Source organism: Corylus avellana, chromosome ca1, assembly GCF_901000735.1.
Source record: "Corylus avellana chromosome ca1, CavTom2PMs-1.0".
Taxonomy (NCBI): Eukaryota; Viridiplantae; Streptophyta; class Magnoliopsida; order Fagales; family Betulaceae; genus Corylus; species Corylus avellana.
The window spans coordinates 22867120-22879452 of NC_081541.1; the positions used below are offsets into that span (position 1 = coordinate 22867120).

General features: G+C 41.3%; 1 pseudogene; it reads right to left on the reverse strand.

Moving 5' to 3' along the window:
* Nucleotides 1-12333, reverse strand: part of LOC132167608 (uncharacterized) — a 103903-nt pseudogene that overhangs the window by 6686 nt on the left and 84884 nt on the right.

Genomic DNA, 12333 nt, shown 5'->3' on the forward strand with positions numbered 1-12333 from the left:
AAATGGCCTCCACAAGCACCATCATGACAAAAGGAGATGACATTGGATTGGTCATGCTCAGGTATACACCTCCTAATGATCTGATCAGGACAATACTTGAATAGGTAAGGATCGTCCCAGAAAAAGTACTTCACCATGGACAAAAATTTGGACCTATCTTGTTGACCCCACTGCTGAGGCAGTTTTCCGATGACGAGATAGTTCACTATGTCAGCTAACCATGGTGTAGGCTCATGAGCAATGTGCATCAAGTGCTCATCAGGGAAAGTCTCTGAAATGGGGCTAGCGTCCTCGGTGTAATCCACAGTCAATCTAGACAATTGATCCTCCACCACATTTTCGAAACCCTTCTTGTCCCGAATTTCTATGTCAAACTCCTAAAGTAGCATAATCCATCGAATCAGACAAGATTTAGCATCTTTTTTGGAAAAAAGATACTTCAATGCTACGTGATCCGAAAAGATGATGACTTTAGATCCTAGCAAATAGGATCTAAACTTGTCTAGTGTAAAAACGACTGCCAACAACTCCTTCTCCGTGGTGGAGTAGTTGAGTTGTGCATCGTTCAGAGCCTTGCTCGCATAGTAAATGACATGGGGGAGTCTATCAACACGCTGCCCCAAAACAGCTCCAACTGCATAATCCGATGCGTCACACATAATCTCAAAAGGTACACCCCAGTTGGGTGGCTGAATAATAGGTGTGGACGTCAGAATGCTCTTAAGGTCCCCAAATGCTCTCTTGCAATCCTCATCGAATACAAATGGGGCATCCTTCACCAACAACTTGCACAAGGGCCTTGCAATCTTGCTAAAGTCATGGATAAACCGCCAGTAGAATCCTGCATGGCCCAAAAAAGAACGAACCTCCTTCACTGTATGTGGGAATGGAAGGTTGGAAATCAAATCCACCTTTGCTTTATCAACCTCTATCCCCCTCTGAGATATGACGTGCCCCAATACAATACCTTGCTTGACCATAAAATGGCACTTCTCCCAATTGAGCACCAGGTTCTTCTCCTTGCACCGTACTAATACCAAAGTCAAGCGGTGCAAACACTCATCAAAGGATGAACCGAAGACAGAGAAGTCATCCATGAAAATCTCTAAGAAACGCTCTACCATGTCAGAAAAAATACTGATCATGCACCACTGAAAAGTAGCGGGTGCGTTGCATAACCCAAAAGGCGTGCGACGGTGGCGAAAGTCCCAAAAGGACAGGTAAACGTCGTCTTCTCCTGATCTTCAGGGTCCACAGGGACCCGGTTATATCCAGAATAACCATCCAAAAAACAATAGTACTCATGCCCAGCCAAGCGCTCCACCATTTGATCAATAAATGGAAGCGGGAAGTGATCCTTTCTGGTGGCAACATTCAACTTCCGGTAGTCTATGCATACTCTCCATCCTGATTGAATACGAGTTGGGACCAACTCATCGTCTTCGTTTTTCACTACCGTCAATCCAGCCCGCTTGGGCACAACATGAATTGGGCTCACCCACTTGCTATCAGAGATGGGATAAATGATCCATGCATCCAACAACTTGATCACTTCAGTCCTCACCACCTCTTGCATAGCTGGGTTAAGCCTCCTTTGTGGCTCCCTCGATGGTTTGGCATTCTCCTCCAAATGTATCTTATGCATCACCACTGAGGGACTGATCCCCTTGATATCCTCAATAGTCCAGCCGATAGCTTCTTTGTGCTCTCTTAAAACCTCTAACAATTTCTCCTCTTGAGCATTAACCAAGTCTGAAGCTATAATCACAGGCAATGAATCTGCTAGACCTAGGAACTTATACTTGAGAGTGTCCGGTAGAGGTTTAAGTTCCTTCTTAGGGGGATCAGGTACTGCTGACTCCTTCTTCTCACTGCTCACCAAAGGAGCAGTCTCCAAAATTGCATCTCTTGCTCAAGCAACTTGTCCAAGTCCAAATCTTCTCCGAACTGAGCAAAGCATGCCTCCAGGGGGTCATCTATGCTTGATTCTTCAACAACCTCCTTATTGATCTCCTCTATCAAGCATACTTGTTGCATTTCCTCATATTCCAATGGTTGCTTTCTAATATGGAAAATATTTAGCTCCACTGTCATATTTCCAAAGGAAATCTTCATCACCCCCATCCTACAATTGATTAGGGCGTTAGCCGTAGCTAGAAATGGTCGCCCTAAGATCACCGGTATTTGACTCGCCACATTTGGAATCGGCTCCGTGTCAAGCACAATAAAATCCACGGGGAAATAAAACTTATCCACCTTACTCAAGACATCCTCTATTATTCCCCATGGAACCTTCACTGACCTGTCAGCTAATTGCAGTGTCATGGAAGTGGGCCTCAACTCTCCTAGCCCCAACTGCACATAAACTGAGTAGGGCAACAAATTTACACTTGCTCCAAGATCCACTAATGCCCTCTCAATTTGGCTGACTCCTATCATGCAAGAAATAGTGAGACATCCAGGGTCCTTGTACTTGAGGGGCAACTTGCATTGCAAGATTGAACTAACCTGCTCGGCCAAGAATGCCTTCTTCGGAACATTCGTCCTCCTCTTCACTGTTATCAAGTCCTTTAAGAACTTGGCATATGAAGGTACTTGTTGGATGGCGTCCAAAAATGGGATATTGATTTGGACCTGCTTGAACACCTCCAGAATGTCCTCAAACTTCCCTCCTTTCTTGGGTGCTTGCAACCTTTCAGGGTAAGGTGCTTTCGGCACATATAACCTAGGAGGGTCCTCACTAATGGGTGTGGCTGTAGATGACTCGGCATCTCTCTTCTCTTTGTTGCCACTATTTTCCTTTTCTTGCCCCGCATGGTCTTTTTCTTGCTCAACAACCTGATTGTCCACTTGTCTCCTTGACCTCAGTGTGACAATCGCTTGCACATGTTCTTGCCCGTGTGCAGAACTCGAGGAATTTCCAACCATATAATGTCCTTTTGGGTTGGTCATGGGCTAACTGGGCAACTTCCCCTTTTCTCTCTCACCCAAGTGATTGGTTATCTGTCCAATCTGACTCTCCATCTTCGCAATTGCTTGGGTGTTAACCATGGTGGCATTCTTCACTTCATCTATTGCTTGGGTGTTTGCCATGGTAGAGTTCTTGAGCTCTTGTATGGTCTGGCTATTCGATTGAATGAATGCCTTCATTGTTTCTTCTAGCGATGATTGTGATGACGATGCAGAAGGTTGCACTGGTTGAGCTGAACGACCATGATTCTGAGCATGTGGGGGAAATCCTTGATTCATTGGTTGGCTCTGCTTCCATGAGAAATTAGGGTGGTTTCGCCACCCTGGATTATATGTCTCCGCATAGGGTCCGCTTGCTTGCTTCCTAAAGTCATTGAAAGCGTTCACTTGTTCCATGGAGCACTCGGCAAAAGCCGGTGAAAATGGACAATTCTGTGCTAAGTGCATAGGATTAGCACAGATGGAACAGCCATCAACATTGAATGTGTTGGCAACATTAACGGACTGACCCACTGCAAGAGCTTCAACCTTCTTGGTCAGGGCATCTATCTTTATCCTTAAATCAGTGTCCTCCTTAACCTCATACATGCCACCTTTCTTGGGGATACGGGCAAATTTATCCTGACAACTTCAAAAATCCCACTGCTGTGAGCTGTCGGACAACTTGTCTAATGCCTTATACGCTGCATCCCCTGTTAAACTTAAGAATGCTCCTCCATTCATTGACTCGATCATACTACGGTTGGATTGGGTCAATCCTTGGTAGAAAAACTGAATGAGTCTCCACTTCTCATAACCATGTGGAGGGCATTTTATCAACAAATCCTTAAATCTTTCCAACACTCCGAAAATGTCTCGTCCTCCTCTTGAGTGAAGGAACTTATTTCCTTTCTGCATTCATTGACCTTCAACATTGGGAAATACTTGTTATAGAACTTGCTTAACAAGCTTTCCTAAGATGTAATGGACCCGGGCATGTTGGAGTCTAACCATGCCCTGGCTTTGTCTTGCAGAGAGAAAGGAAATAGTCTGAGATGGACAGACTCTTCAGAGCAATTTTGAAATTTGAAAGTGGCCCATATGTCCTTGAATTTCTTTACATGACTGTAAGGATTTTCAAGTTCTAGGCCATGGAACGATGGTAGGAGTTGGATGACATGAGGTTTTAAATCAAAATGAGTAGCATTGGTTGGTGGCAACACTATGCACGAATGGGATGTAGTGAAGTCCACAGGTGCGAACAACTCCCTAAATGACGTAGTGAAGTCCACATTCCAAGCTCTAGCTTGCTCCGGATTTCCAGCTCTAGCATCCTCATGCTCACCCCTAGGTTGCTCTATATTATGGGCTATGTTATCTTGTTAGTCTCCCATTTCACCTCTATCCTCACTCTCAACAGGTGCTCTCCGCGTTCTCCTAAGAGTTCTATCAATGTCGGGGTCTAAGGGTATCAATTCTAGGTTCAAGGATCTCCGACCAAGCATACACCAATCTCAAGTGCTCAAACAAACTAATTAAACAACAATGAATATTCACAAAAAGGAAACGAACAACCAAAACATAATAAAATAGAAACAAAATTTTAACAAGAATAAACCTAAGAAGTTGCAGAACAAAACAGAAAATTCACTTAGCTGCTTCTGCTATGCTGATGCTACCAGCGGCGATGCGCTCGAGCGCAGGAATTTGCGATCGAGCGTGAATGTGTGCCCTCTGGGAGTGTGCTAGATCGTCACAGAGGTGCGATCGAGCGTATACGTGCTTTCAATGCAAGTGCAAGTACACTTGCTCGCTGTACTAGGCCCAAGTACGATCGAGCATAGGTAAGCTGCGCTCGATTGCTTTGACAATGACTAAATTTTGCCGAACTGCACAAAACACAGAAACACAGAACACTCTTTTTTTTTTTTTTTTTTAGATCAATACAGAAAACAAAATTAAATAAAATCAAAACCTACCTAAACTAGTAGAAAAATAAAATTAATTCAAACAAAGAGAATCAATTTTTACAAAATCAAACGCCTCCCTGACAGCGGCGCCAAAATTTGATGTACAAATTTAATTATACTCGCAAGCGCACGAGTCGTATGCAGTAAAGTGTGTGCAAGTGCGAGGTCAAATCCACAGGGAGACGTGTTTGTAAAAATTAATTTTCTAGTTTAACCTAACTTTATCTTAACCTAGTTCCAATTTTTGTAATTGTTTCATGCAAAATCATAAACTAAATTAAACAATTTGAGAATAAGTAATGTCAAATTATTAAGGTTTCCGAATCCCCCTCGCCAAATCAAACAACATGTCTTGCATTTTATGCATACATTGTTCAAAAGCTGTAAACATGCAAATGAAATCATTCGATGAATCCATCCGTTAAAAGAATCACAACGAATATTTAATTGAGATCAAATCATCTACTGTATCTGTAGATCACAATGGATACTAGTCTCAATCCAATCATTCAATGTACCTCCAGAAGAAACACAACGAATATTAAATTAAGCATGAGTAGATTACCAACATTTAATCAATTAAACTTAATTAAACTGTTAAATTGGCTTTTGAACAACACTTTTATACCAACATTTAATCAATTAAACTCAATCAAACTGTTGAATTGGCTTTTGAACAACACTTTTATAAAATAATCTCATTGTATGTACAAAATGACAAGACATGTATGTTTATCAATGACGAGGCTTCATCTTCCACCTTAGTTGAAGGTTTTAGCCTCTCATGATAACAAAAACAACAAACAATTGAATTGACATCATGAGAAAAATAAAACTTACAATGGAAAACGAAGCACAAGCTTCCCGACGACAATACGTCGTATTTTAGCTTAAAACGGCGCCTCCCAAAGTGTGTTTACAAGAGAAAAAAGTTGTATATAAATAATAAAAACTAGGGTTCTGCGCTGCCAGGTCAGCGTAAGTGCGCTCGATCGCACTCGAAGTGCGCTCGAGCGCACTCGGCTCTTCAAGGCTCCTGCGGCGCAGCACTTAAGCAATGCATGCTAGGGTTGACGTGGTTATCCGCTCGAGCGTGCCGTGCATGGGATCGAGCGAAGGTGCGCTCGATCGTCGCTCTTGTGCGCTCGATCGCACTTCCAGGGAACTTCAACTCCTTTGCTTATTTCCACCCTTAAACCGCAGTTCTCTCTTAATGACCTGCAACACATCAAAATACCAACACTAACAAAAACATCAGAAATTAACACAGCTAAGAGCTTAACAAACATAAGTTAAAGGGGCCCAAATATACAATATTTGGCACTCATCAGCAGCTTACTATGAGATTAAGCCTAGTACGATTCAGAGTTTACCATCTTTCCTACGGCTTAGTACTGAAAACCGTTACAACTTCCTCAATGAATTCTTAGCAATATGTTCTACCATTAAATTGACCGAATTCACTGAGGACTCCTTAAGGATGCGTCTCTTTCCTTTCTCCCTCAAGGAAATAGCCAAACATTGGTTTCATTCCTTAGCACCAAACTCTATCACTTCTTGTGCTCAATTGCAACAAGAATTTTTTTAAGAAGTATTTCCCCATAGGAAAAACCAATGACATTAGGAGAGCTATCACGAGTATCTCCCAATATGAGGGTGAGCAATTCCATGAGGCCTGGGAGAGACTGTGGAACCTTCTTAGATCATGCCCACACCATGCTGTCCCGAAATGGTAGCTGGTGCAAAGCTTCTTTGACGGCTTGACCGAGCCTCATAGACATATGGTTGATGCATCATGTGGGGGGACCTTTATGATGAGGAGTGAGGATGAAGCATGGACCCTTTTTGAGAACCTTAGTGACAATTCTGTACATCATGCTTCAAGTAGCCATAGGCGACCGGCACCCAAGGCCCCAAAGGCTGAAGGTCTTTTTGAGATAGGAAAGCCTAGTAATAGTGTCCTTCCCGAGATGGCCATTCTATCTAGAAAGATACCCAGCTTATGGCAGTGGTAGTCGCTTCCTCTCACAGGACGACAATGCATGACCCTTGTTCAGTATGTCTTAGTCCTATGCATCAAGATACTGACTGTCCCTTTATTGGGAATTTTTTTCATGTTTCTAATGAGTAGTTCAATGCAACATTCTCAGAACCGGGTAATGATCTGTACTCCAATACTTATAGCTCGGGGTGGAGAAATCATCCAAACTTCTCATGGAAGGCTCAAGCTTCAGGAAATTCAGCTCCAGGTCTGCACAATCAAGCTCAAGTCAATAGGCATCCCTATCAACCTTCCTCCACATACCGGCCTCCACAACAGCAATATCAGGACTAACCACCTCCTCTGTCATAGACTGACTTCCAAAAGACGGTATTAAAGGCAATCAGCAAAATGGAAGATAATGATGAGATACTAAATTCTCACACTCAATCCATTTCCAAAATGGAGACTCAACTTGGACAAATGGCTAATACCCTCAACAGGATGGAAGAAGAAAAGCTTCCAAATAAGTCTGTAGCCAATCCTATGGGCCAATACATGGTGGAGGAGAGTACCTCTAATCTAAAGCAAGTCCAAGCCATCACAACATTGTGGAGTGGAAGAGTGGTAGACAGTCATTTGGAAGAGATGATGGATGAGCAAACTGAGGCTCCACAAAATCTGCATCAGGACAAGGGTAAGCAAGTGAGCACTGAGGCATCTTCATCAGCAGCTCCCACTCCTGAGATACCATATGAGCCCTGGGTCCCATTCCCAGAGTGCCCCAAGGCACCCTCCCACTTCGGGAACCAAGGAGAGAAAATACAAGACATGATGGAGGTCTTCAAGCAGGTCAAAATCAACATCCCACTCCTTGATGCCATCAAGCAAATTCCGGCCTATGCAAAATTTCTCAACGACTTGTGCACTCAAAAGAGGAAGAATCAGGAACACATCCCCAAGAAAGTCATTCTCACCGAGCAAGTAAGCTCCTTAATTCAACATAGCACTCCTCCAAAGTTCAAGGACCCTAGAGCCCCTACAATTTCATGCATCATTGAAAACATTGAGATTGAGAGGGCTCTCCTCGACTTAGGAGCTGGTGTGAATTTACTTCCTTACTCGGTGTATCAGCAACTTGGCTTAGGGGAACTGAAACCCACAACTATTGTCTACAACTAGCTGATTGATCTATCAAGAAACCCCAAGGGATTGTGGAAGATGTCATCATCAAGGTGGACAAGTTTTACTTCCTAGTTGACTTCATAGTTCTGGACACAGAACCGGTCCTAAATCGAGAAAAACATATTCCAGTCATCCTCGGGCAACCTTTCCTAGCCACAACCAATGCATGCATCAACTGTCGAACCGGAGTAATGGAGATCTCCTTTAGGAATATGAAGATCAGACTAAAGATCTTCAATGCCTTCTAGCATGCACCTGATCAGAATGAATGTTTCTTCTTGGATGACATTGTAGACACTATTGAAGATCCACTTGCTAATACTCTAACTGAAGCCCCATCATGGAGAAACCCACCGGAGCCTATGCCTCTCACTTCAAGTACTCCACTGCCTGGTGACAACCCCGAAAGGGACATATTTCATTCAAAGCTTACTGATGTTGATTTCATTGGGGTGGAAAATATTTGTCAACGTCCTTGGCTACCCACGTGTTAGAGGACCCCCATAGATACAAAAGGTTGATCACTAACCCTGTTCAAGACAAACACATTGAGTATTGCCATGGGAAATCTCAAGGTCTCCCAGTTGATAGAAGTAGTTTTGGGGTATTAAGAGGAGTCCTATTCCTTGTGGAATGCTACATGATCATAAAGAAGAAGGGATGGAAGAGCTTGATTTGACTTTTGAAGGATCGAGGTAAGATCCTTCGGAACTCGGATTTACTTTGAGCAATACCTCATAGGATCGAGCGCAGGCCCTGTTCACTCGACTCCTCACCTTATCAGGGTACATGATCTCCTTCCAGGTTTTATCTTCTCCATTGTTGTCCCATTTTTACAGTTTGATTATATTTTGACAACAATGTGTGCATTTGATTGTTTCTTGGTTGGAGTATCACTTTCTTTTTTTAGGACTTGTGCTTTTGCATACAAGTTTGGGGGTATCATATGCCCCACATCTACTCATTCAGGTATTCCTATACTCTTGATCTCATTTTTTAATTCTGTACATACATTAGGGGCAATGTATGATTCAAGTTTGGGTGTATGGAAGAACAAAACACGGTCCATTATTGTTGTTATGTCATTCTTATGCATGTGGTTGAGCTTTGATTTTGATTTGAATTTCATTGATAGGCTTAAAGTTATGAACACTTTATCATTTGACTTAGGAATTTTTTAGTCTTGTTACTTACTTTTGGCAACATGAGATGCATCTTGTTTAAATTTAAGATTTACCTTGAGCACACTAGCACATGTTTGTGATGTATAAAATTTGAGACCACTTATGTTTGTTTTCAATATCTTGAATTCAGTTGGGTGACGTATTGGATGAATAACCTTGGAATGCTGTTATTAAAAACAAAAACAAAAAACAAAAACAAAAACAAAAAAAAGAGAAAAAAAATCAAGTTGAGTTTTTCACTGAGTAACCGAACCTCTTGCCTCATTAAGCAGTGAGTGTTCGCGTCAAAAAGTGAGAAGTTTGGTTTGATTAATAAAATGGCTAGCTTAGCTTCGTAGCCTTTTTTACTAGAGTTAGTAAGTCCTTAGGGGTGTCTTTACACCTAATGCACTAAAGCCATTTGGTTTGGGAGTCATTGGCTTAACACTCGATACATGGGTCAATTAGAAAGCTTAAGGGAGCTAAGCATTACACAGCCTGCCAAAACAAAACAAAAAAGTGTATGCCTTGGGTATTTCATCTCATAGGAAGTCCAATGAATTCTGAGATGTTGATTCATTTAAATTGGAATTATTTTGAAGCCTCATGATTCAGTGTTAGTTCACTTTGCACTAATTGGAGCTTGTTGTATCTCAAACTACCATTTGTAAGTAATTTGACTTGTGATTTCTTGGAATTTTGAAGATGGAGTTTGTCTTTTTAAGCTTGCCAATGAATGAGAATCATTATTTCTGTGATGCTTTTTCCTTTTGAATGACATAATGATGACAATGTTTGTGGGTATTATTCCTGTTAAACCCTCACGAGACTTCGACTAGCAATATGTAAGTTTGGGGGTGTGATAAGCGCCAAATGATGCACATTCAAGCCCCTTAATTTGCATATGTTAATTCCCTAGCTTTGTTATTTCTTTGATTTTGTTTTGTTTTTGTGTTTCAAGGTTTTATATGAATGATGCAATAAATACCATTTAATTTGGGCTTAAAACGCACTTCAGGGAGCATTGGTAGCAAATTTGGATCAAACGATGATTCGCACCTAACGAGTCCTACTAAAAAAGCCTTATCTAGAGTTTCAGAACTCTAATTGAAAAGCTAACTCAAAGATCTACAAAGTCATGTTTCACGATAGTTGGCTATTTTCGATGTTTACTAGGTCAAAAGAGCCTTCGTTCGAAAGCCGTCCAAACAGGACAGGTCTCCGTCCGAACAAAGGTGCGCTCGAGTGCACCAGAAGTAAGATCGAGTGCACCAGAAGTACAATCGAGCGCACCAGAAGTTGGCTCCAGCGCACTCGGGTTTCCAGGGCACACAGGGACTCCAAATCCACCTTGAAAGGGCTTTCAGTCTCCCACTTGGACTGGGAAACCGACCTACGATTTTCCTAAGGTTTCTATGGCTTCTAGGACTCTCCTAATCCATATAAATAGGCCTCTAAACATTGAAGAGAGAAACCACTGCCTAGAGCAAAAATTCAACAAATAGTTCTTGGAGGCTTAGCGGAGTCATGAACGGCTAAACCCCCTAGTGGGGTATTAATGTAACCCTATCCAAGCACATTGGTTTGATTGTATTTAAATTTATAGATTTTCAATTCATGCATGTTAATTGTATAATTATGAGAATTGATACAATTTGATTTTGTTCTTAATGTTTAAATGCAATTGTTCTTAAATTCCAAAATCAATATTTGTGAAATTCTTATCTTGTTTTAGAAAGTCTTTTACTTTTGTTGAACTCAAATCATTATTATTTTCCAGTGATTATGGGGATGATGATTATACAACGGTTTTAACTTACATATAATCAAAAGGGTTAGATAGGTCATACCTAGGGAAGACAGGTCGTACCGCATCTTAGTGGTTAGGTGGACGATCCGTGCCAACCAAAGATGGGTTATACTTACTCTCTTGATTGTATGTATCCTATTAAAGAATGAGATAATCCATACCAAGGGAAGACGGGTTGTACCGCATCTTAGTGGTTAGGTGAACGATCCGTACCAACCAAAGATGGATTATATTTATTATTTAATAAGGTATTTTCTTGTTTATTTATAACATGCATAGAATGAGTTTCTTGATTAAATATGATTAACCATTGTTGTGCGGATGGAGGTGAAGTCAATACCCTACACTCTCTCTTATATTCAAATTCTCTTTTATTTTCATGCACTTTAGTTACAAAACAACTCAATCATCTCTTAAATTAAGTTACTTTTAATTTTCATAAACTTGATAACAACACCCCTGCAGTCTTTGAGGTTCAACACCCTCTCTATAGCCTTATCTTACAAAGATTCGTAGCATTGCGAGTGGTCTATTATTATTGATTATTTTTGCTTTGAAAACTCCACATCAGTCAGTAAAGGAAGTCACTGTTTGAAAGCGGTCACGATGGAGATAAGCTGAGAGGTTTGTCGTTCTTACAAAGTTTAGAGGTGCTCAAGGGTGTGGGTATTGTCTATTCAGTAACTATGAATCTTCTTTTAGTGATTTTTTGGGTTTGGCTGCACCAAAGTGGTTTTTACCTTGAGGTGCTCAAGGGTTTTCCACTTCGTAAACAAACCTTGTGTTGTGGTTGTGTTTGATTTATACTTCCGATGTGCATGTTTTTGTGTTTCATAATATGGCTTAGTATTTTCTGTTGAATACTTGATTGCAAGAGGTAGAACACAATCCTTATATAGTTTCAAAGAAAAGCAACCAAAACTATCCAACTTTTAAGTGAAGATCGAACATTCGTGTATGGACCACCAAACATTCGATCAAAATCCTAACACTGAACATTCAACCCTGGACCACACCAACGTTCAATTTGCAACCCTAGAACCATTGGGTAATAGTACACAGAACATTCGAAGCATAGTATCGAACATTCGAGCCAGTCTGAAAAGCAATTTTAACCTACTATCCACCTGACCTAGCCTTATCCACCCACCCCTCCTATAAATACCATCCATTTTTCGCCCTTCAGACTTCACCCCTCATGCCTACAACCTAACAACCCTAAACCTAGAGAGAGAGAGAGATTCTAGAAAGAGGAGGGGATTTTGAGGTTGTTTT